A 24,072-nucleotide genomic window follows, 5' to 3' on the forward strand; every position below is an offset into this window, starting at 1 on the left:
TATTTTTTAAATTGAGCTTTGGAGACATTCAGTAACTTCTTCCAGGTCTCTCAGCTAGAAAGTTGCTGATCAATATGGGATGCACATAAGTCATCAGGTCCAATGAGCTTTCCACTCTAGTTTTCCAATGGTTGCGTGTCTAGTAACAATACTACATCCACTCGTGGTCCAGACCTTTAAATAAATTGTTCATTGTTAGGTATGATTTTACTTTAACTAAAAATTCCATCCTTTTATCTCTGTAAGTCTAATTAAATATGCAGTCTTACTATGAAGAATGAGAAATCAGGGCAAAGGCATTAAAGGATGTAGAATCTGCAGTGCCTTCGTAGAGGCCATTCCTTCTTCAGAGTGAAGGCTACAGCTGGAGTGGCATTTAGCTTAAGGCCTTCATAGTTCATTTTTGAGCTCATAGTTAAACATTTCTAAGGCATAAATACTGAGTTGGACACTCTCCTTACATTGGCTATGACAGGGAAAATGTTTGCAAGCCTTTCATTTATATGGTTTGAGGTCAGAATGAAGTTCTATAGATTTCATTGTGATGTTTCTTATCTCTAGACAGATCCTTTCAATTAACTGGTATATACTTTCCCTCAGTGAATATCCGTTGAGAAAAGTAGATGCTAAATGACTCACTTTCATCCCAGAGAACATCTCCCACATTTTAGAATGAAATGTCATAAATAATGATCAACAGCTTTTTGCTTGTTTCGTAGTGGATAGTCAAAGCCAGACTTTTAGTAACTTGACATTCTTGAAAACCACCACATTCCTGAATGAGTCTATTCTCAAACTCCCCAATTAACATGAAGGCATTAAAAAGACCTACTGAGACTATTGTGGTTCAAAATGAGAGAACCTGAAGCATAAAATAGGGTGAAATCTAAATAAAGACTCTTAAGTGCTTGAAAGATACAATATTACAAACTACTATCAGCCGTCAAAAATGATTGTTAACATGGGGTGTATGTGCAGCTAGGGAAGACCAATGAAGAATTCTGAAATCATGGTTTAGTCAAATGATGGCAAATAGGTTTTCACTTGTGGTTCAACCTAACGAAAAATACCGAGGAGCATTGTTTTTTTAAAGACCTTAAAGCTACTTCTCTCTTAGCAGAAAGAGTGCTATGGGTAAGCAGCAATGTGTATACACTGAGTACAAGAAGGAGGGCAACGTCATACATAGTACCAGCTCACCGCTGTGGACCTGGACGAAGCCTCAGGTTGGTTCTGGAGAGAATGTGAATGCATTTCATTACTTCCAGAACTTAATTAAATATATTCTGGATGTCTTCTTAGCAGCTCCCAGATAATTTATCTTAACTCTCTTCTTTTTCAGATTAAATCTGAGGTAGATATCTACAGTATGTCAGTAAATGGGGAGTAGATTATAGGCACTTCAAGTTCTTGGGTTGTTATCTCTTCTAGGACTTGCTGACAACAGGAGCACACTTGGGCAGGTTTCTATATCTCTCTCTTAAAGGGACCCCTTTGGCATCTGGTGAAACATGGCTCTTTGTGCTTTTTGGGCATCTCCAAATGAAAAACCAAGTGCAGATATTACAAGGCCATTGATCAGAGTATCTGTTTTGGAGGATCACTGGCCTTGAGCTACCATAAATAAATAATTTTTTTTAGCATAATTTCCCTCAGGTTATGTTTAACTGTAGTTTAAGCAGGAAGGCAAGAAATGGGTCTCTTGTCTTTCACTGCTCTTCTGTGGTCAGTCTGTAAGAGGCTTTCTATCTAATAATTGTGTATAGTTGCTTCAAGGGAATCTTTCCAGAATCTGCTCCCAAAACTTAATGACTGAGACTACAACAAAAGGCAAAGCTCTAAAACTCATTTCCTTAGGAGGTTGGCTCCTCAGAGGTTGGTATGTTGTGGACCAAAGCATTAAATTATCAAGTTCTTTGATAAAATGTGTATTCATATAATCATAGATCAATCAATGTTTGCATTCCTAATTTCCCTGTGTGACTTACAGTAAATCCCCAAACACGTCCCAAGTCAGTCTTTTCTTCCTTCTTTCCTACTTCCTTCCTTCCTTTATCAATTAGTCACTTAATGAAGGAATGTATAATAAATATTTATCACTTGGTTTAAAATGGTGAATAAAGAATAGACATTACCTGCCCTCTAAGAACTTACTCCCCAGTTGAGGGACTATTGCCTGAATAATATAATGAATTTATAAAGCACTGGCAATGGATGTACATTATTTCAAAATGATACGTATGAAGCCTTATTAAGTGGTCTTGAGGGTGTTTTCAGGAAAGCATCTGTGATCCATTCTTGCTTCTTGCCTGGTTTTTGCCTGTACAGCTAATAACATGAAGAAAAAAATGAATGCCAGGAAACACTCTCCCACATTTTTGTAATGGTTTTCTTCTTCTTTGGTTCTTTTGATTCATCAAGTTAATCTCAAAATCGTTATAGTGGTCAGTTTCAGATAAAGATCTGCTGACGTGCAACAGACAAATGGACACAGCAGATGAAGTGAAACCTGACTCAGAGAAGAGGAAATTGTTTTAAACACATCCTCACTCCCTGTGACACGTACGCCAGCCTCCTGGTAATTTTGAAGATGAACTCAGCTGAATGTACTAGATGAAGAGATTTCTCCCTCTCTTTTCCAGGATTAAAGTATTTGGTTTTAACAAGGACTTCAGACTTAATCTTCGTGTGCTTCCTTATCTTTTCTTGCTCTACTGAGCTTTTTAAACATAAATGCCCTGGAGCAGCGCACCACTCATCCTAAAACACTGGCGGCTCAGAACATGACAATCACAGGGCTCTTTCCCACCAACTATTAGAAACAAATCACAGGCCTCTGTCTCTTCCTTGCACTCAGTGGGGAAAAACCAGCCCCTCAGCCCTCTCCAGCCTCCATGCCTGCGCTGACTGAATCTCCACATCTTGCATTGTGTTCAGGTTGTAACATCTAGTTGTTAACCAGGAAAAGCTTGACTTATTCTAGTTGCTTGGGGGCAAAACAAACAAACAAAAACCTTCCACAAAAGCAGACCCCTGTACTAGGAATGAAAAAATCCAGGGGAGGTGCTCAGAGAAAAGAATTCATTCCCATTTTTCACCCTGTAGCAGAAAGCAATGATGCTATGGTATATAATCTGGTTTTACAAAGTTCTAGAAAGCGAAGAGTGACTTCACCCCCACCCTTGCCCAACACACACACATGTTAAAGTAAAAAGAATGTCCAGTTAGATACTAATACATATAAATCAGACAGTATAAAGTAATAGGGCCATTTTGGAAGAGGAGTGTTTTTGAAGAATAATTGCCTAATGATAAAATGTGTTATATGACTCATCTATGTGATAAAAAGCTCTCAGCAGTTCTCAGGGCTCCTGGGTCTCTCTGTGCTCCACAAGATCAGAGAGAAAAGGCAGGAATAAAAAATGATGGAGAGATGTCCTGTGTGTTCCCCTGCTCTCCTCTCTGCTCCTCATCCCTCACACCCCCTTGGAGTTCTCACAGACCTGCTGACCTTTTCCTTACTGCCCTGTGTGCAGTACAGTTTCCAGTAATCAGAAAAGGGAGGTTCTTTCAGTATCCGCTAAAGCTGGGCACAGGGTGTTTGGTAATACGAAGGAGGAGAGAGGAACTTTGACTTTACCTTGACAGCTCGGTAGCATCTGGTCCAGCCGCCCCCTGCTCTGCAGATTGGGTCACTTACTTGTTTGTCCAGCCACATCCCACGATCTGAAAGCAATCCAGGTCCCGGGGAAGTGGGTGTATGGCAAGCCTTGGGTCGGTAACTTAGTGACTCAGTCCTGAGTCATGTTTGATGCTAATTCTGCTCTGAGCTTGGACACCTGGGCTCCTGGCTCCTGGACCATTGACTTCTTTCTGACTGAGTCTTTCAGTAACTAGCCCCCAACCTTGTCCCCTCACTACTCTGCAATGGGATCCCTGACTTGGTCCCTAGTTACTCATGGTCATACAGGAAGTGCCTCCATGATCTCTCCTAACTTTTAGGACTAGGTTTCTTCATTCTGAATTGCAATTTCGCCAAGCTTGAATCTTTGATAACTCCACCCAGAGTTTCCCAACAAGACCCATTCACTTGCCTGGACTTTAACCAGTTAGGCACTGCTTCCTTTTGCATTGATGCCTTTTTTTCTTCTTCTTCTTCTTTTCTGTATGTACTTGAAGAGCATTCCAAGGTCATAGAAATTTGCAAAAAAGTGTTAAGGTTTGACCATCCTGTCCTAATGCTAATATGAAATTAACATTAAACTGTGTCCCTGAATGCCCTTTCTCCAATAAGGGATCTTTGTTCTGGCTTCTAAGTTCATAGAATCTAATAACTGTAGCCTGTGAGCAGGCTCCTAATCTCAATTTTCCCATTTCCCTGTGTGGTAGGCAGAATTCCAAAAAATGCTCCACAAGATTTTACACTCTAATTCCTAGAAGCTGTGAGTATGGTGAGAGATCACTCCTATGATTATGTTATGTTCAATGGCACATTTGACCTTGAGAGAGGGAGATTATCAAGGTAGACCTCATCTTATCATGTAGAATCCTTTTAAAAAGCAGAGTTTTCTCCAGCTGGTAGGAGGAAGAAAAGTCAGGAGATTTGATGCTCTCTTGCTGTTTTGAAGATGGAGGGGCCACATGCCAATGAATGCAAACAGCCGTTAGGAGCTGAGAGTGCCCCCACCCCCTTCCTTGGGTGATGGCCAGCTAGGAAAGGGACACCTAGTCTGACACCTGAAAAGGAACTGAATTCTACTAATCACTTTAATGAGCTTGGAAGTAAATATTTTTCTAGGGTCTCCAGGTAAGAATCCATCCGGATGACACCTTGATTTTGGCCTTGTGAGACCCTAAGGATAGACCCAGTTTCCTCTACCTGGATTTCTGACCTACAAAGCTGTGAGCTAACAAATGGTTATTTTAAGCTGCTAAATTTGTGATAATTTGTTACAGCATCACAAGAAATATACTCATCTTCCTTACCATCACCCAAGCCTTGGTGGAAATAAGCTGGAGCTGAAATACGAGAATTTTAAGTCTGAGCAAAATGTTTTTTTTCTGTGTGTGTGTGAGGAAGATCAGCCCTGAGCTAATATCCAATGCCAATCCTCCTCTTTTTTTTTTTTTTTAACTGGGGAAGATTGGCCCTGGGCTAACATCCATGCCCATCTTCCTCTACTTTATATGGGACACCGCCACAGCATGGCTTGACAAGTGGTGCATCAGTGTGCACCTGGGATCCGAACCTGTGACCCCCTGGCCGCCAAAGCGGAGCGTGCACACTTAACCGCATGTACCACAAGGCCAGCCCCCTGAGCAAAATGTTTTATGTACTTGGAAACATTTTTTTCCTTTAGATGCTTGAGTTTGATTGAAGAAAGTTCTGAAATTAACATATGCAAGCTATTATAGTGTCTTGTTAATGACGGTCCATCACTGTCGTATCAAACATGCAAATGTAAATTCAATAACTTTTAAGTAGAATAATAGAAGCTTTTATATCCTGAGTTGAAAAAGGAACTCCATCTCATAAACACAATGTGCTCCTCTTTATGGCTAATAGAAACTGACAGGAATGAGCGAATTAGACTGTCAACCTTAGCGAAACTGAAGTATTAAAAAGAAAACATCACAGCCATCTATTTATCAACATTAGAGATTATTAACACATTTAGAAGAATTTAGTTTTATGATGATAAACTTTGCTACATCACTTAATATTTGATTCACTTGCATTTATCTTTAAGGAAATAATGAAATATTTAGCATAAATTCTAACTTTACTATACGATAAAATGTGAATGTTTTATGGAAGCACTCCCAGTAAAATAAGCTTCATTGAATGGGTTCATTTAAGGTCAGCAGTAGAAGAAAGGGATGCGTAATGACCACATAAAATCTTGGTAAGAATATAAATTTAGATTCTATTTTAATCTGGGAATGGATTTTATTTAGTATTTAATTTATAAATGTGAATAATTAGCCTTGTTTATGGGTTTTTATATGTACATATATAAAAGTTTTTGTACAAGGCCCTGAAAAATGAAACTTGCCTGACTAATGAATTTTTAGAGAATATATTCTGACTAATTGAATTTTCTGTTTGTGATTTTTTATTTTCCCTGTGATAATTGAACATCTTTCTCAAGTATGCTATTCTACTTTTTTGCCTTAATAAATATATGCAAATGAACGTATTTTGACCCTCTTACAGGATCAAAGTTATTATTAACTCAAGGGTTAATGTCAATAGCTTGAAACCATTCATATATTAAGATGTTTATTTTTAAAATACATTCATATGTATTTATCTGAACTTTTTTCTTTTTTTTTTTTTTTTTGCTGAGGAAAATTAGCCCTGAGCTAACAACACTTGCCAAGCTTCCTCTTTTTTGGCTTGAGGAAGATTACCCTTGAGCTAACATCTGTGCCAGTCTCTCCTACTTTTTGTATGTGGGTTGTCGCCACAGCATGGCTTGATGAGTGGTGTAGGTCTGTGCCCAGGATCTGATCCCGTGAACCCAGGCCACCAAAGCGTAGTGTGCAGAACTTTAACCACTTGGCTGTGGGGCTGCCCCCATATGAACTTTTTTATGTATTGCCAGAATTTTTCTCTTAAAGTAAAATGCAGAGTAATAAAGAGTTGTGTGCAAGTTCCTTTGATTTTGGTTCCAGGTAACTGAAGGGCGTGTGTGAGTGTGTCTATATATAATTATGTTTACAATCCATAAAACTGTAGAAAAATAGAAAAACAGAGGAAAATATAAAAATCATGCATAATCTCACCTCACTGTTCATCTCTTAGGACATATTCCTTGAGTTTTTTTCTAGTCATGCAATAATATTAATTAAATAGAATATATTATATTAAATATTAATTTAAAACAATTAATTATATAAATTATAATTATATTATATATAATATAATATTAAATAATAAGTATAGAATGCTTATGCCAATATCTGAATTTAAAGAAAAATTTGAAATGTGAGCCACACATAGGAGAGAGAAGAAATCAGTCTTTACGAAAGAAAGGGTAGTGTTAGAACTTCAAACGTAAATATCGGCTACCTCTCTGTAATGGAAGAGAGAAGGGGCACAGAAGCATGGGTAATTTACAAGGTGTTTATATTAGTCTTGGAATGTCGTCAGAGAGACAAATATACACGCATACTCAGACACATGTATATCCCCCCCAGGACCTGGGTGGGTGGTAGTAAGGAAACACTGGGTTACTGAGAGTAAACCACAAAGAATTCCATCATTGATGAGTAATTGAGGGTGACTCTCTTCTCAAAAATGCACAATCTGGGGCCGGCCCGGTGGCGCAGGCGGTTGAGTGCGCGCGCTCCGCTGCGGCGGCCCGGGGTTCGCTGGTTCGGATCCCGGGCGCGCACCGACGCACTGCTTGGTGGGCCATGCTGTGGCGGCGTCCCATGTGAAGTGGAGGAAGATGGGCACCGATGTTGGCCCAGGGCCGTCTTCCTCAGCAAAAAAAGAGGAGGATTGGCGGATGTTAGCTCAGGGCTGATCTCCTCACAAAAAAAAAAAAAAAAAAAAAAAAAAAAAAAAAAAAAAAAAAAAAAAAATGCACAGTCTGTTCAAGTCTTTGACATTCAAAGAAACCAGTGTTACTGCACAGGGAAGGAAATTTTCTAGTGTACCGAGGGATGTCTTTTCTTTCCCTATAGGTTAAATCATACAATTTTAGAACTGGAAGCAATCTTAGAAATATTTTGATACTACATCATTTAATGAAGGAGGATATTAAAATCCAGGGAGGTACTGTGACATGCTGAGAGTCATTAAACCTTTCTAATAATGGTCAAGAACTCCTATCCTTAATTTCTAGTCCACCACCTTTCTCCGTGATACAATGAAATCGATTAATAAATATTTACTGGGGAACCTCTATGTTCAGGAAGATATTTAAATGTGTATATTTAAATTAATAAAGAAATAAGATGTTTCTGTCTTCAAGGCATTTGCATGTATGAATCAATTAGAAAACAAAACCACATATTATTAAGCTAATACTCATGTGGATTAGACTGAGAGCACTATCAGATACCAGCAGTAAGAAGATAGTGGGCTGGAGACATTAGAAAATGTTTTTTGGAGAAGTAGTATGGGTTTTGGAAGTAAATAGAAATAATTCTCAGGGTTTGGAATAGAACTATTGCCTTTGGAAATATCTATCACAACAATTTTTAATTTTCAAAGTGCTATGTTTGTTACTGTTTAAAATTTTGTTACTAATTTTGAATTTTATTTCCCTCTTTATTAGAGAATACAGTTTATACAATTGATACTGTAAAGTTTTTATTAGGATTTTTGTTTTGCTGCATTTGACACATACTTCAAAAAAGTCTACCCTGATATATTATTTAAATCTTTATTTGTTCTTTTCTGTAATTCACTATACTTTTATTACTTCACTTTTCTATAAGAACTATGGTTCTATTAATATTTTCTTATATTTCTATTAATTTTTACTTCATTTATTTTAATAGTATGTTATAAGCACATAAATGTTACTGACTTTTGTATCTTCATGGTAGTTTGTACCTACTTAGTTAATATCAAATGGCCTTGTTTAATTCACTTAATGACTTTTTTCCTTAAATTTCTCTTTACCTGAAATTAATATGCTCACATTCCTTTTATTTGCCCGCTGATCTTTGCTCAATCTTTTTCTGTCTTTTCAGCTTAGGTATATTTTTTCAAAGTAGCTCATAGTTTTAACATATTTTCTGGTATTGAGATATAGTTCATATACCTTACAATTCACTCATCTAAATATAAATTTAATGATTTTTAGTATATTCACAGAGTTGTGCAACCATCACCACAATTTTAGAACACTTTCATCACCTTCAAAACAAAATCCTGTACCCTTTAGTCATCATCCCCCAATCACTCATCTCCCACCTCCACCTTATGTGATCACTAATTTACTTTCTGTCTCTATAGATGTGTCTATTCTGGACAGTTCTTATAAATAGAATAATACAATGTGTGGCCTTTTGTGTCTGGCTTCTTTTCATTTAGCATAACATTTTCAAGATTTATCCATGTTGCAGCATGTATCAGTACTTCATTCTCTTTTATGGTTGAATAATATTCCACTGTATGTATATACCACATTTCTTTTATACATTCATCAATTGATGGACGTTTGGGTTGTTTCCTTTTTTATCTATTATAAATAATGCTGCTATGAACCTTTGGGTACAAGATTTTGTGTGGACATGTGTTTTCATTTCTCTTGGATATATGCCTTGGAGTGGGATTGTTGGGTAAATGGTAAATCTATGTTCAACTTTTTGAGGTATTGTGAGAGTGTTTTCCAAAGTGGATGCACCATTTTACATTCCTACCAGCAGTGTACGAGGGTTTCAATTTCTCCACACCCTTGTCAACGCTTTTTATTATCTATCTTTTTTATTGTAGCCATCCTAGTGGGTAGGAAGCAGTATCTCATTGTGGTGTTGATTTGCATTTCCCTGATGATTAATGATGATGAACATCTTTTCATGTGCTTGTTGGCTTGTCTTTCTATATCATCTTTGGGGAAATGTATGTTGGGTTTTGTTTTTAATACAGTATGAGGTGATGGAGCTATTTATATTCATCGACTAAAGCAATATTTGTTTTTTTAATCATTTTATGTTTTCTATTTTTTGATATTTTACTATATGATCTTTATTTATTTTAACTTTTCTAAATTATTTTGTTATGAATACTATTTGCAATCATTCTGATGGTTATTTAAAATTTGTCAAATCTTTTCTTACACATCTCTGGTTATTAAAATGAGACAAAAATTCAACTATATCTCCTGAGTTCTACTCAGGTGATATGAGGCATTTACTAAACTTTTACTTCCACTTTTCACTCTATTCCCAGATTTTGTATATAGAAGCTTGGATATGAGGGCCAGATTATTGTTATTAGATTATCATGTAATAATGTTACAGACATCTTACTTTTAGGATTATTTTGCATTCAGTTTACATTTAGTAAGACTCAACTCTGTATTTAATTGGTTTCAATGTGTATTTGAAGTTTTTTAAATTTAATTGTTCTTTATTACAATATCATTTTCGGTTTATCACTTGGTCAATTGTTGTGTGTTGTTGTATAAAATATAAATTTTTTAAAGAAAGGCATAAATTCATATGCAGGAACCCTGGGATATCTGGAAAAAAATTTATGACAAATTAGACAGCAACAAACGTTTGGCTCTATGACCTTTTGCTTCAACGATAAATACTTATTGACATGTATAAAGCTTGATGATTAAACACTGTGATTTTTTCATTTTTAGATTTTTTTCTTCCCATATGTTTGAAGATATTTTTATAATTCTTATATTCAATATTTTTCAGAGTATGTTTACATATAGATTTCTTTTTTGTCATTTTGATCCTTCTTTTCAGTAAAATTTTTGTTCCTTGTTTTTACAGTTCCTAAAAGTATTTTTAATTATGTCATTGATTTGTTTTTATGTCAAAATTGCCTTTTTGTCCCCCTTAAGTACAGTCATATATCGCTTAATGATGGGGATATGTTCAGAGAAATGTATTATTAGGCAATTTTGTCATTGTGCAAACATCATAGAGTGTACTTACACAAACCTAGAAGGTATAGCCTGCTACACACCTAGGCTATACGGTACTAATCTTATGGGACCATCATCACATATGCAGTTTATCATCTTCAAAACATCATTATGTGGCGCATGACTATATTATGTTTTAAACTGGTTCTTTGTTCTCTTTCAATTTAATCTAATTCAATTTTATTAAATTATGTTCAACCAATATCTGCTGAGCATCGTCATATACTGAGCTGTGCTGAGCATGGATGATAGACACAGCCTTGCTCTCCTGGAACTTATAGTATAGTCGACAAACACATTAGAGTTTGAAGAAGCACATGCTGCTACATAGGAAATGAGGAATCTTATTTTATGAGTGAGGTAAGGGAAGGCCTTCCAGAGAAAGTAAAAAGTAAGGTGAAACTTAAGGATGAATAGTATTAAATGAGTCAAGGTCACAGTGATATCAGCAGTGGTGGTGGTTATGGAGTGGTAAGGGTCACAGAGATTATTCAGGCTACCTGAAAAAAAGCAAAGCAAAACAAAATTGTGACATGCTGTAGAGCAGAGGTTACCAAACTATAGGATATCTTTTGATTTTATAAATAAATTTTCGTTGGATGATAGTTATGCCCATTTGTTTACATATCGTCTATGGCTGCTTCCATGTGCTAATGGCAGAGCTGAATAGCTGCAGAAAGACCTCACGGCCTGTGAAACCTAAAATATTATTATCTGACTCTACACAGAAAAAGTTCATCAACTCCTGCTGCAGAGGGATAAAAATCCAGTTTCACTCTGTCTGAATGTCTATATGTCTTTCTATCTGCCTGTCTGTCTATAATAGTTAGAACACTATTCTGATCTGTCTATAATAGTTAGAACACCACAAGATTCTGAGCCAGCAGGCATATTTTGTGGGAAGGTTAATTTATATTCTTACTATCTTTGAGCCACGTGTACGAAGCATGGGTAAAATACCTATCTTCCACCCCAATATTACCCATGGATTTGTAGTTTATGGAAATCCTCAGATCTTGTCAATAACTAGTTGACCAGTTTTTGTTTTTTCTGTATATTGGGGTTTTAGAGAGAAATTATGAGAGACCATGACAGGAAAGTCTATACAGATATAATTGTAAAACTGAATTATGTGTGTCACTTGAGATCTTAATAACAGAGTAATATATCTTTGTTTGGTTAGGAATGGATGACCTGGCCTAATTTTTACCCCCTGGGCTGCTCTAATCTGGTTATTGATACCATTATTCCTTTAATTATCTTGTCTTAAAATACTCCAGTGAACCTTGACACTCTCCTCTCATTCTATCCATAGTTCCCTTCCTTTCTGCTGGGAACAAAATAATCCAAGCTCTTATGCGTTGACATTGATGTGCTTCTTATTCTCCTTTTCTCCAGTTGCTCTTCTGCAGATATCTGTCTGTGTACTTTGCCAGGTTAAGACTCAGAGCGCTAATTGTCACTGATGTGCCAATCCCTACTCTGTTCAGAAAACTCCCATGGTGCTGCATTACATGTAGCAGGGTTTGGCAAACTATGGCCTGTGAGACAAATCTGACCCACTGCCTGCTTTTGTATGGCCTGTGAGCCGAGAATGATTCTTACATTTTTATTGGTTGCAAAAAATGAATCAAAAGAATAATACTATTTCCTGATGTGTGAAAATTATATGAAATTCAAATTTAAGTATCTATAAATACAACTTTATTGGGAAACAGACACGTTCATTCATTAATATATTGTCTATGGCTACTTTCGCCTACAATGGCAGAGTTGAGTCGTTGTAATAGAGATGATGTGGCCCACAAAATCTAAAACATTTACTATCTGGCCCTTTACAGTAAAAGTTTGCCAATCTCTGGTCTATAGGATTAGTTCCAACTCCAACTCCTTGGCCTCTCATCATGTGTTTTATATGATCTGACCCCTAATAATTTTCCAACCCTGGATCACCCTACACAAGTCTTTATCTAAGCTGATTTTTTATCCATTTGAAAATGTGAGCATTTCTGCTGTTATTTTGCTCATATTGTGGCTCCTGTCTGTAACTCCTGGTTTCTTGTTTCTACTTAAGTACTGCCTTTCCTTCATTATCAATTAAAATGTAACCTCACTTATAAATTCTTCCCTGATTTATCCCACCTTCAGTGCTTGACACATAATAGTTGCTTCTTTAGTCGAGAGAATTAATTCCCAAATATCAGTCGTTTAACTCAGTAATGATATATTTCTCAACTAAGCCATACTTTGATTGAGTGTTTGGCAGGCAGCATTCCATGTGGTAATGTCTCCTTCCATCTTGTGGTGCTGTTAGCTTCTACACCTTCAATGGAGTACTTTGCTGGAACCCTGGCATTCAATAAGAAATACAGAGAGTGAAAAAGATTAGAAAGGCTGTTTTATGGCCTGTCTGGAAGTGGCATACACAATTTCTACTTACATTGCTTTGAGCAGTATCCAGTTACATGACATCAAACTAAATGCAAGGGAAGCTGGAAAATGTGGTCTTTCTTCACATCCTGGTGGAGGAAATGGAAGTGGTGGACATCTGGCTGGGTTCTACCACATTACCAAACAGATGTTAACTATTCTGTAACTCTTTGAGGCAAAGAACCATTCTCTTACTTGTACCCCCAGCCGTATAACACAGTGTCTTGTGCATTGTAGCAGTTAAGTAAATATATCATAACGAGGCTTATGCTGACTCCATGTCCATTTTAAGTTGTCTTCTTTTTAAGTTGTTGGCTCATTTGAGATGTCAGGCTAATTTCAGTCACTGTTGCATACACTGAAGCAATATCTTATTTTAGTGACTTGAAAAAAGCTATCATACTAGGTGATACCTACTAACAGAAATGCCTTAGGAGGGTTTTTGCCACAGAGCTTCAATCGTCATTGTAGGGTCACATAATTATCAGAGTGGCTAGATTGTACTCATTTAGCCAAGTATCTCGTGGATTCTAATATGTGATTAAGATTGTATCAGAGAGCATTTTGCGAAAAGGGAAGAGTAGGAAGCACCAGGAATCTGTATCCCTACCTAGAAAACAATTGCACTGGCAGAATCTGTATGATGTAACTATTTTGGAAATCCAGACTCGATTGAAGGCTTGCAACTACTAAGGGAAGGCTTGGACAGGTAAACTGTGGATTAATTTCTGTTAATTTCAGCTCTTAGCTCAGCAGGGGCTTCCCATAACCCACATTCCTGACGGAGGCAGGCAGCCATGCTTATGTCCTTGCTGCAACTTGCATGCAGTTTGTGGGATCTCAGGTGGGCAATGAAGACTTTGTCCTCCAAGTATCAAAGATTTCTATTCTGATTGCTGAGTGTTGCTTCTGATCATGGAGATGCAGACACTGAGGCCTCCCCTCACTGTGGCAAGCACCTCTCCCTCCAGCTAAAGTGAATTCTAGGGGATTTAAAGGGCTGGTCTTCTTTTTATCCTTCTTCATTTTTCTCCTTTTACTTATTTAGGAGACAGACATTAAAGACTAAAACATTCAAAAGCAACTGCATATATGGAGAATATTAGAAAGTGACCACATATGCCCAGGGAAAGGCAAAGGATCAGAAAAGACCCAAGAAGACCTAATTTTACACCTCAGGCTGATCCATGGCACAGAGACAGCCTACAGCGATAAAAAGTAATAATAATAAACAAACAAAATAACAAAAAACAGCAAACCATAGAGAAGGGGGGGGTTATGATTTCCAGAGTTACCATGTTATTAGATTCCAATGTCCCATTTTAAATAAAATAACCAGAATACATACAAAGAAACAGGGAAGTGTGGCCCATTCAAAGGAAGAAAATAAATCAACAGAAATTGTCCTTGAAAATGACCTGATGGAAAATCTATTAGACAAAGACTTTAAAACAATTGTCATAAAGATACTCAAAGAACTAGAGGAATATGTGGAGAAAGTCAAGAAAACGATGTAGAACAAAATGGAAATATCAATAAAGAGATATAAAATCTGAAAAGAAACCAAACAGAAATTCTGGAGCTTAAAATTTTAATAACTGAGATGACAAATTTACTACAGGAATTAAAAGGCAGATTTGAGTAAGCTGAAGAAAAAAATCAGCAAACTTGAAGACAGGACAGTTGAAAATTATGTAGTCAGAAGAACAGAAATAAAAAAATATTGAAGACAAGCTAACAGAGTCTAAGGGACCTGTAGGACACCATCAACAGACAAGTATATCATCATGGGAGTCTCAAGGAGAAGAGAGAAAGGGGCAGAGAGAATATTCAAAGAAATAATGGCTGAAAATTTCCCAAATTTGAGGAAAGACATGCATATAAACATCCAAGGAGCTCAACAAATTCTAAGTAAGATGAACTCAGAGACTCACACCGAGACACATTACGTGTCATCATGCATTGCTTAGTGATGGGAATATATTCAGAGAAATGCACCGTTAGGCAATTTTGTTGTTGTGTAAACATTATAGAGTGTACTTACACAAACCTAGATTGTATTGCCTACCATACACCTAGACTATATGGTGCTAATATTATGGGATCATCATTGTATACGGAGTCCATCACTGACCAAAATGTCATTATGCAAGACACATGACTGTATAATCAAACTTATAAAAGCAGAAGACAACAGAGAATATTGAAAGCAACAAGAGAGAAATGACTTGTCACATATAAGAGATCCTCAATAAGATTATCAGCAGATAGCTCATCAGAAATTTGGAGGCCAGAAGGCAGTGAGCCTATATATTCAAAGTGCTGAAAGAAGAAAACTGTGAACCAAGAATCCTATATCCAGCAAAACTATCCTTAGAAGTGAGGACGAAATTAAGACATTCCCAGATAAACAAAAAGCTGAGGGAGTCAGTACCACTAGACTTGCCCTACAAGAAATGCTCAAGGAAGTACTATAGGGTGAAATGAAAGGACACTAGGCAGTAACTTGAAACCATATGAAGAAATATAGATCTAAACAAAGGTAAATACAGGGACAGTTATAAAAGCTAGTATTATCGTAACAACGGTTTATAACTCTGCTTTTTGTTTTCTGTATAATTTAAGAGGATAATACATTAAAAAAACATAATTATTAATCTAAAAACTAGTATTGAGACTTTGATTTGTAACTCCACATTTTATTTTCTACATAAATTAAAAGACTAATGCAATTAAAAGAATTATTGCTTAATATTTGGGGTCATGCAATGCATAAGATGTAATTTTGTGACATCAACAACTAAATTGAGGTAGGGATGAAGCTGTTAAAGGAGCAGAGTTTTTGCTTGTTATTGAAGTTAAACTGGTGTAAATTTAAATTAGAATGTTATAACTTTACAAGGTTAAATGTAATACCCATGGTAACCACAAAGAAAATAACTACAGAATATACATGAAAGGACATGAGAAAGAGATTTAAACGTTTCTCTATAAAAAAATCAACTAAACACTAGAGAAGACAGTAATGTAGGAAAAGAGGAACAGAAACCCATAAAGCGTATAGAAAACGATGAGCACAATGACAGAAGTAAGTCCCTCTTTATCAGCAAATACTTGAAATGGAAATAAACTCTCCACTCAAAAGACAGTGACTGGCAGAGTGGATAAAAAATATGATCTGACTATATACTGTCTACAAGAGACTCACTGCAGATCCAGGGACGTAAATAGATTGAAAGTGAAAGAATGGAAAAAGATATTCCATGCAAATAGTAACCAAACAGAGCAGAGACGGCTATATTAATATCTGAGAAAATAAACTTTAATACAAAAGAGGTTTTAAAGGACAAAGGACAGTATATATTAACAAAGGTTTTGATACAGAAAGAATATATAACATTATAAACATTTACACACCTGACAGCCCATCAAAATACATAAGCAAAACTGACAGAATTGAAAAGAGAGATAGTTCCACAATAATAGTTGGAGACTTCAAGACCTCACTCTCAATAATGGATAGAACAACCAGACAGAAGATAAGTAAGGAAATAGAGAACTTAAACAATAGAATAAACCAACTGGGTCTAATACACATATACAGAACACTCTATCTAGCAACAGCCATATACACATTCTTCTCAAGTGCACAGGGGACATTTTCTATGATAGACCATATGTTAGGCTACAAATTAAGTTTCAATAGATTTTTAAAGATAGATTTCATATAAAGTATCTTCCCTGACCAAAGAGAATGAAGATAAAAATAAATAACAGAAGTGAAACTGGAAAACTAACAAATTTGTGAAAATTAACACACTTTAAGCAACCAGAGGATTAAACAAGAAATTACAAGGGAAATTGAAAGATACTTAGAGACTAATGAAAATAAAAACACAACATACCAAAACTTATGGGATACAGCAAAAGCAGTGCTAAGGGGAAAATTTATAGCTCTAACTGCTTACATTAAAAAACAAGAAAGTTCTCAAATCAATAACAACTTTAAGAATTAAGGAACTAAAAAAAGAGGCACAAACTAAATCTAAGGCTAGCAATAAGAAGGATATAATGAATATTAGAGCAGAGAAAAATGAAATAGAGAACAGAAAAACAAAGAAAAATTCAATGAAACCATAAGATCAACAAAACTGACAAATTTAACTAGATGGACTAAGAAAAAAACTGTGAAGACTCAAATTACTAAAATCAGAAATAAAATTAGGGACATTAATACTGACTCATTCTACAGAAATATAAAAGATTGTAAGAGAGTACTGTGAACAATTGTACACCAACAAATTGAATAATAATGAAATGAACAAGTTGCTTGAAACCTAAAATCTACCAAGACTAATTATAAAAAAATAGAAAATCTGAATAGACCTATAAGTAGCACAGAGATTAAATCAGTAGTCAAAAATCTCCTGCCAAAGAAAAACCCTGGACCTGATGGCTTCACTGGTGAATCCTACCAAACATTTAAAGAAGAACTAGCATCAGTCTTTCTCAAAATTTTCCAAAACCTGAAAAGGAGGAGATAGTTTCTAACTCATTCTATGAGGCCACTATTACCCTGATACAAAAGCCAGACAAAGACACTACAAAAAAAGGAAACCACAGACCAATATCCCCTCATGAATGCTGATGCCAAAATCCTCAAGAAAATACTAGCAAAATGAATCCAGCAGCACATTAAGAAGATTATACACCATGACCAAGTGGGATTTATTCCTGGAGTGCAAGGATGTTTCAACATATGAAAATCAACCAATGTAATATATTAACATTGAGAGGATTAAGGGAAAAATGATTACCTCATTTGACACACAAAAAGCATTTGACAAAACTCAACATCCTTTTCTGATAAAAGCACTCAAAAAATTAGGAATAGCAGGAAACTACTTCAGCATAATAAAGCCATATATGAAAAACCCACAGCAAACATAATACTCAATGGTGAAAGACTGAAAGCTTTTCCTTTAAAATAAGGAACAAGGCAAGGATGACACTTTCACCAATTCTATTCAACATAGTATTGGAAGTCCTAGTCAGAGCAATTAGACAAGAAAAAGAAACAACAAAACAACAAAAAGAAATATCCTTTCCCAATGGGAAAGGAAGAAGTACAATTATTTCTGCTCATAAATGATATGATCTTATATATAGAAAACCCTAAAGATTCCATAAAAACTGTTAGAACTAATAAATGAATTCAGCAAAGTAGCAGGATATAGTCAACACTCAAAAATAAGTTGCATTTCTGATCACTAATAATGAACAATTTGAAAAGGAAATTATGAAAACAATTCCATTTACAATAGCATAAAAAAGAATAAAATACTTAGGAAGTAATTTTAACCAAGCAGGTGAAAGACTTGTGCATGTAAACTATAAAACACTGCTGAAAGAAATTAAAGACATAAATAAATGGACATGCATCTCATGTATTGGAAGACTTAATATTGTTAAAATGTCAATAATACCATAAGTGATCTAAGGATTCAATGCAAAACTATCAAAACCCCAATGATTTTTTGGCAGAAATAGAAAAGCCCATCCCAAAATACATATGGAATCTCAAGGGACTAAGAAAAGTCAAAACAATCTTGAAAAAGAAGAACAAAGTTAGAGGACTCACACTTCCCAATTTTAAAACACTACAAGGCTACAGTAGTCAAAATAGTGTGTACTGGCATAAAGACAGACAAACAGACCAATGGAATAGAAGAGAGAGCCCCCAAATAAATCCTTGCATACATGGTCAAATGATTTTTGACAGGGTTGCCAAGACCTTTCAAGAGGAAAGACAGTCTTTTCAACAAATGATGCTGGGAAATTGGATATCTACATGCAAAAGAATGAAGTTGGATAATACATAACATCATGTACAAAAAATTAATTCAAAACAGATCAAAGATTTAAACTATAAAACTCTTGGAAGAAAATGTAGGGCAAGGGCTTTACAACACATGATCTGGCAATGATTTCCTGAGTATGACACCAAAGGCACAGGCAACAAATGACAAAATAGACAAATTGGACTTCATGAAAATTAAAAAAAAATATGCATCAAAAGACCATCAATAGAATTAAAAGGCATCCACAGAATTGGAGAAAATATCTTCAAATTACATATCTGATAAGGGATTACATTCAGAGTATATAGCGAACTTCTAAAACTCAACAAAAAACTGCATTTAAAAATGGGCAAAGACTTGAATAGACATTTCTATAAAGAAGATATACATATGACCAGTAAGCACATGAAAAGATGCTCAACGTCGGTAATCATTAGGGAAATGCAAATCAAAACTACAAGGAGATACCATCTTACACCCATTAGAGAGGTTACTATCAAAAATTAGAAACTAAAAAGTGTTGGCAAGAACATGGAGAAATTAGAACCCTTGTGTACTATTGGTGGGACTATAAAATGGTGCAGCTGCCATGGAAAACAGTATGATAGTTCCCTCAAAAATTAAAAATAGAATTACCATATGATCCAGTAATTCTACTTCTAGGTATATGCTTACAAGACTTGAAAGCAGAGTCTTGAATAGATATTTGTACACCATGTTCATAGCAGCGTTATTCATAATAACGAAAACATGGAAACAACCCAAGTGTCCATTAACAGGATGAAAGGATAAGCAAAATGTGGTATATACATGTAATGAAATATTATTCAGCCTTAAAAAGGAGAGAAACTCTGAAATACACTACAACATGGATGAATCTTGAGGATAAGTGAAATAAGCCAGTCACAAAAAGACAAATACTGTATGATTCTACCTATATGAGGTACTTAGAATAGTCAAAATCATAGAGACAGAAAGTAGAATGGCCTCTTGCCAGAAGTTGGGGGGGGTGTTGTGGAATGGGAAGTTATTGTTTAAAGGATATAGAGTTTCAATGTTACAAGATGAAAAGAATTATGGAAATAAATGGTGGTGCTGGTTTCACAATATTCAGAATGTATTTAATACCTTTGAATTGTACACTTAAAAATAGTTAAGGTGATAACTTCTATGTTACGTGTATTTTACCACAATATAAAAAAATGGGGGGGATAGAAAGAGTCTTGAGAAGGCATCCATTCATCCAATGCTGTTGGAGAACATGGCAGAGACAATGGAAGAAGGAGGTTATACCTGCCAGCTGTTTCCTTTTTTATTCCACTACTATTTAAATTTAATCACTGGAATTTAGAACTTCTTAGAAAATACAATTGCCTAAAAGGTATAAAGATATGGAAATGAACTAACACTAATTAAATGTTATAATAATTAGATCATGTGATTTCAATAGGATGGAATATTATTTTTTAAAATTATGATAACTAACAAGAAACCAGAAAAGTATTTATTACGTGTTGCCAAGAGCAAATAGAATTATCACAGACATTGTGATTGTAACCATGTAAAATATATACAACACGCAAAAATGAAATTGTAGTTAGGTAGATTTAATTATGGGTCATTGATAAAAGTTTTTCATTTATTCTTGTTATATTTTCTCTTATATTTAAAATAAGGAAAATAATCCCCCTAAGAAGCTAAACTGTCTACAGTCTCAGGAAGGCTGCACTCACCAAATTTATGACTCAACATTTTGAGTGTTTATCTTCACAATTTACCACTTCTCTAATGCTCCCATATACGGAATCTCATTTGATCTGCCTAATTACTCCTTCTATGAGACCTTGGCTTTTGAATGAAGTCAATTCCTGGGTTCTTCATCACTGTTCTCCTCCCAGCTCATCTTAGAGACACGTGAGACCCTGTTTACTTCCTTGTGTCAAATTGTCCACCTCACTCTGTTCATTATGCACCTGCTGTGTATTGCAATAAAGATGGCAGAAGCTATAAAAAAAAGATTGTATTAGACAGTCTTTAAGTTACACAAAAAATCCAATGACAAGAACAAATTCTGAATTTGCTTGGGATGTAAGCTTTTCACCGCAATGACAAAATTGGCTAAGTCTGAACAATAATAACAAGTGTCTCTCTTACTCAGATGAACACTGTGTGGCATTTTCCTTGCACATAGGAGCAATTGCTTTCTCCCTACACTCAAGATTGGCTCATCATTATTGTTTAGTTCCTATTGAACACTGATAAAATATTCAGTGGGGCCTGAAATTTTTATCTTTTTCTTAAAGGAGTTTTGAAATGATGCTCTTGAGTGTATGACTAAAGGTATTCTATAATAAAAGTACATAAAAATGGGTCAACAAAATGAAAGTATCAATAAAAATAGTCTCTATGATGACTTCTAAAGGATGCCTGCTGCTGACCTGGCTTTTATTTCTTCTTTAAATATTAATTGTTGATTTCCTGGTTTGAAAGCTTAGCTTTGAGTAGAGATAGGTCTATAGCTACAAATTTCTGATTTTTTTTATTTGAAAGAGAAAACTGGATTCTACTACTCCCGTGAGGAGTGTTGGGGTTTGTGTGCTAGTTCCATCTGTGTGTAATATGCAGTTACTACACTTGCTGAGTCTCCATGTCTTGTTTTAATATATTGTATTGCTAGAGATGTTGGTGAAGAAATTTGCCCATGAAAAACAGCCGAGCAATAAAAAGGAAAAAATAAAGAGCAAACGCAGCACTTTCCCTTCTGAATCTGTTTCTTCCTACTCCTGTCTCAACTCCTCACACATCCCAAGGAGGTAGTTCCATATAATGAAAATGATAAACTTTGGTGTGTAACCATTTTTGGCCCTGCAATTTAAAAACGACATGATTTTCAGGAAGATTCTTCATCTATAAAATTGAGGATAATATCTATCTTGCAAGGATTTTGTGAGAGTTAAGTTTGATAATGTGATCAAAACAGGTACCAGCCATTAAAGCATGTATTTTGTGTACTCATAAATCCTCTGGCTTCACCTCAATTTTCCTACCCTTATGTACTTCTGACTATTCGCCTATGTATTTGTTTTTATGTTGCTAAAGGACATGCTTCTTTGAAAACTGCCTTAAATACTCTTGGGAAAAGTTGGAGTGGACCAGTGATTAATTTATCGCTTCTAGCACCAAACCCACACTTCTTTGTCCTACTTTGTGCTGCTGGAGTTGGACTCAACGAACATTTATTCTTTGCTGGTGGCTTAGTGTTAGGCTCTGCCAAGGTCGAGCACAGAGGGAGGTTGCGGGGCTGGAGGAAGAAGAAAGGATTTGCTCCTTCATGGTTTTTGCTTTTCACTTGGTGGCGAGTGGCTCAGTTTGTGGCAGGCAGTAGGTTTCACTACACAGGTGGATGAGGAGTCCTTAACCACAGCCCTCACATCTTCTCAGAGGGCTGACTCTCCCTCTCATTATCTGTATGTTTCTCCTTATTTACGTTTCTCTCAACTCCTAGGGGAGGCAGCCTCTCTCTGCATTTGCTACTTCTATTTACCTTAGAATTCTCTTCTACCCCGTCAGCTGTTAGCCACATTTTGCCATGATTAAACACCATAGTTAACCGTTCTTTATTCCCTGTACAAATTACTAGTGTGGCTTCCATGTCCTGACCAGACCCTGACATACACACAGAGAATAAGTATCACTGACAATACTGATTAAACTCAAAGTGACATTTTTATTTAATAAATTTGAGCCAGGTATTTCACTGGGAGTATAAAAATGAGTAAGACAAAGTCCCTCCTCTCAAGGAACTCAGAGCATAGTTGATTTGTTTTGTATCATAGAATCATATTGTAGAAAGAATGTTTAAAGATGTGTTTAATTTTCCAATTTATTTCCAACTTGCTTCTAAAACAACTGTGGTGGGTCACCTCTCAGTTTGGGCTTCAACACTTTCATGAGAGATGACAGCATTTTTGCCTTCACAGATTATAATCCTGTTCTTCTTAACATTAAAATAAAATCTACTGCCTTGTAATTTTCTTTGTTGAAACAAATTCTACCTTCTGGTATGGATTTATTCAATAAATATTTACTAATATTAGATGTCTTCTTAAAAAATGGGGTAAATGAATGTAGTTGAAAAACATCTCTCAAAAATTATAATACTCATGAGACACAGCTTCTTAAAAAAATTAGTAGTAAAGCCTACCCGCTGTAGCAAAAAAGTGAAAAAAGTCTAGGATGCCACACTGATTGTAGCTATGGGGAACCTGGATTTTCTACAAGTGTTAGGGAGGCAGTGATATTACCAGAGACTATGGACACATTTGTGACCAATCATAGCATGTAGAATACTGCTTGAGTTTTCTCAGAATTTTTTCTGTTATATTTGGTTATAACCTAATCATAAAAATTTTGTTTACTTTGAAGAACTTCTGTTTCCTGTCTGCAAGAATAGTTCTTTGTTTTTGCCAAAGTCTCTAGACAAGAAGACAATTATTCCTGAAGTGTCACTGTCTTTGAAAGTTGAAGATGGTATGAACACTTTCAAAATGTGGAAGTGAGAATAAGGCATTCAAGTGGGGTTTAAAGTGGGAAGAGTATTATAGATCTGGCTAGGTGTCTACCCAATGAACGTTCTCCCCCTAATACTTACTACCAAGACTGTAAGTTTGCTTGGGACAGCAGTGTGCCCAGATTAGAAAAGACTAGCTTTGCAGCTGCCTCATGGCGATGGGTAATTATGAGACCTAGACTTAGTCAGTGAGACATAGACACAAGTCAATTGAATTAGGATTCTGGAAATGCTATTGCTTTCCTGTTTTAAAAATGTTTTAAAGACAGCTTGTGCTGGCATGTATTCTTTTTATGTCTTTGCCTTTTATTTCTTAGAATGTGAATTTAAGGCTGAAACACCTTCTTGTGACCATGGGTCAATGAGTCAAAGAGGAAAGCCACATGATAAGGCTAGTGGAGTAGACAGAGAGGTTGTGTGGATATTATCGGCATAATGAAACTGCTGAACAGTCTGGGGCAACTATCTTTGGACTACTTGTTCTGGAAGCAAAATTAAACCATATTATAATAGGGTTTTCTTTACATGTAGATGAATACAATCCTAACTGGTTGAGAAATCTGACCACCAATGTGAATAAATT

At 35.8% G+C, this 24,072-nt stretch overlaps 1 long non-coding RNA gene across 1 annotated transcript in view; it reads left to right on the forward strand.

Annotated features, from left to right (window-relative positions):
* The window catches only part of LOC131419968 (uncharacterized), a 146,744-nt gene that overhangs the window by 11,861 nt on the left and 110,811 nt on the right, over positions 1 to 24,072 (forward strand). The gene's annotated exons all lie outside the window — the stretch shown is intronic.

This window comes from Diceros bicornis, chromosome 22 (assembly GCF_020826845.1).
Source record: "Diceros bicornis minor isolate mBicDic1 chromosome 22, mDicBic1.mat.cur, whole genome shotgun sequence".
Classification (NCBI taxonomy): Eukaryota; Metazoa; Chordata; class Mammalia; order Perissodactyla; family Rhinocerotidae; genus Diceros; species Diceros bicornis.